This window comes from Pteropus alecto, unplaced genomic scaffold (assembly GCF_000325575.1).
Source record: "Pteropus alecto unplaced genomic scaffold, ASM32557v1 scaffold189, whole genome shotgun sequence".
In the NCBI taxonomy this organism is placed as follows: Eukaryota; Metazoa; Chordata; class Mammalia; order Chiroptera; family Pteropodidae; genus Pteropus; species Pteropus alecto.
In genome coordinates, this window is record NW_006442117.1 from 4820116 (window position 1) to 4823208 (window position 3093).

The following is a 3093-nucleotide window of genomic DNA, read 5'->3' on the forward strand; positions in this document are numbered from 1 at the left end:
AAGCAATACATGTCTGTGAAACTCAAACAGCAGAGAGACGTATAAAATGGAAGGTGAACGTGCTCTGCGTTGCCGTAGGAGGCGCCATCGGGAGATCGTGTTCAGCACAACCCTAGGTAACACTTCTTCAAGAACCTTATTTGTAAATGTTTTGAAAAAGCTGCTTTGAAATAGGAAAAAACCTCATCCCTTGTAAAATGTGCTTCAATGAACGCAAGAGAAGACACATGGAGAGATGAGAAACTAATAAAATCTGAGATTGTTCACCAGAATTAGGCAAGAGTTGATGGTGATTTCGAGGACCCAGACAAAGTCCGAATCCCTGGGAATAAAAGGAATGAACTTGGCTACAGGAAAGTGATCACTGTGGACAAGCTACACAAGTGTCAAAATGTACAGAACAGATGTAAATGGCTGTGCAAATGGTATGGGAAGGGAGACATGCCTCTGAGTGAACTAGGAGTCCCTCGTGCAGGATTTCTATCTTTTTTATTCATCATTGAATCACCACTATCCAGAACAGTTTCTGGCCTATAGTGGGTGCTCAGTAAATGCCTGTGCAATAAAACGAGGAAATAATGAATGAACTGGAACTTGTAATTACATTTAAGATGAGCTATCGATGCTGATACCAGAGGAAAGGAAGCTTGTCTTTCAGGCAGAGGTGCTGCAAACATGGCAGTATCAGCCTGAGACTCTCAAAAAAGTTAAACCTATTGCTTTGATTTGAAACTTTTTTTGGATTCTGTATGTCATGCTGTACCCAAAACTATCATTGTGTTGAGTCTTGGGCAATATAAAAGTAGAAATGGAAGCTCATAAAAATGCGTTCGGGTCAACATGCACTTTATCACTGAATCTAAGACTTCATGTTCCACAGGTTCACCATGAATTAACATTATGTAAAGGAGAGTTAGATATGAAGATGAGTGTACCATTTACCACTTGGCTCTGGGGAATTTAGAATTTCTTTCAGGCAGCTGCTGGGTCTTATTCCTCTTTATAACAATAGGGCTTGACATTTATCGAGTGAAACAATGCCCACAGTGGTTCATGAATCTTCGAATATTTCACAAGAGCATCTCTTTAAATCCCCGCTAGATCTAATTCTGAATGACTTTTTTTAATACAATTTTTACAGTTATTTCTTAGGAAATAAACTATTCATTAATTTATTTTCATCCTGTATCCCCATCAACTATTTGAGTTGATGGGGATACAGAAATACGTGATGTTTACTCTCAATGAGTTTATAATACAGGAAGAAAAATGAAATTGCTCACATGTGTACGTCAGATCTAGACTGTCCCAGCTTGTGGAACAGGCTAGGACGGCCTGTCACTTCCTTGTCTCTGTCCCATCACACAGACCGAATACCTACAAGGACCTGCAGAGGCAATTCAATTGTGAGTAATAAAAATGCATTTTGTTCAAACAAATCTACTTAAACTGCTGCATTTTAACATAAAATAGCTATGCACATTTGTCGCCTGGCCTCTGCTAATATCAGATCCCAGATGTCTTCTCAACAATTGACTTAATGAAGTTTAGAGCAACCATCTTCTCTCCCACACGAGGACTATTTTTAAGACTTATGTTAATGTGTTGTTCTGCTCACTTTTACTGAATTTACTCCTCTTTAACATTCTTTTTGGCAGTGATATTCCTAAGCAAAAAGAAAAATCAAGTGTCATTTTCAGAAGAGCGTATTTCTTAACAACCATTAAATACCATTAAATAATCCTGTATATATTAGCTGAGGTACAGAATAATATTCATATTTCTTTTCATTGCATTCATATGGCTCAGCCCCAAATACTTTTAATCTAAAATACTTTCAATGATACTTTAATACTTTATACTTTTAATACTTTTATACCAGTATACATATTATGATGGACACATTTTTTATGTAAAGCATTGTTATCATCTCATTTTTTAAGACTTCACCCTCCCCAGCCTTTTACATTAAAACTAAATTTTCTTTCTTTCTTTTTTTTTTTTTAGGCGAGGCAACCCTTGGTCGACCTCACAGATTGCAAGGACCTTGTCAGCTTACATTCCCTTACTTTTTTTATGTTTTTAGTTTTTACACCTACAGCACCTGGTCTTCCTAGGTGGTCTCCCATCCAAGTACTAACCAGGCCCGATCCTGCTTAGCTTCCAAGATCAGACGGGATCGAGCTTGTTCAGGGTGGCATGGCCGTAGACTAATTTTTATTTCTCATGTGTCATTGCATCATTCCAAAGTCTCCTCAAATAGGATCTTATTCTATTTATTTAGTAATCTCTACTATTAAGAACATACCTGAAGGACAACAAAAGGGAAAAAAGTGGCCACCTGAGCAACCAAAATATACACCATGTGCTGAAGTTTGCGCAAGTTAGTTACAGAATTTCTCACAGTTCCTGACCCAAACCGCAGCTGATTTACTAGTTTTTGACATTATTTTAAAGAGTAGTTATCTATGTTCTCAACTCACACCAGTAATTTTACTGTAGTGAAGAAAATCGGACACAGACAATAGATATAACGGCTATATTTACATATAAAACTGACAGCCCATCAGAGAGACAAGACAGGAAACTGCAAAAGGCAAACCTAAGAACCTACAGAAGCAAAAGGTATGGGCCATTTGGTGGAAGTGAGAACTGGCCCAGGTATCTCTAGGATCTGAGTGGCCTTCGAATATTGGAACTTAATTTGCCTGATTGGGAATGGTGGTCATAGATAATGCACACACCTCTATTCGTAGATAACGCACACACCTCTAGGATATATGTTCATGTAGTATCTCACCTGTCTGTTCATGTATTCACCAAGTGAAATTCATGGGACTGACCTATCTGTTGACGTATCACCTTAAAGGACACGCACTGAAGCAATTGGCATTAGCGAGTTTTCTTGTGGAAATTTTTAATAGGTAGGAGAGATACCTCACAGACGATACGGTGGATAATTTTAAAATGAAGTATAGGACTCTCCTCTCTTCCATCATTTCAATATTTTAACTAATTAGACCCAAGACTCTTTCCTGATTCACGGTACCTTTGTGCGGAAAGTTTGACCATTTCCGAGTCCCCTTCACACTC

The 3093-nt window shown here is 38.1% G+C and overlaps 1 pseudogene; it reads right to left on the reverse strand.

Moving 5' to 3' along the window:
- Window positions 1–2092: 2092 nt before the first annotated feature.
- On the reverse strand, window positions 2093–2211 carry LOC112470040 (annotated as a pseudogene).
- Window positions 2212–3093: the final 882 nt, after the last annotated feature.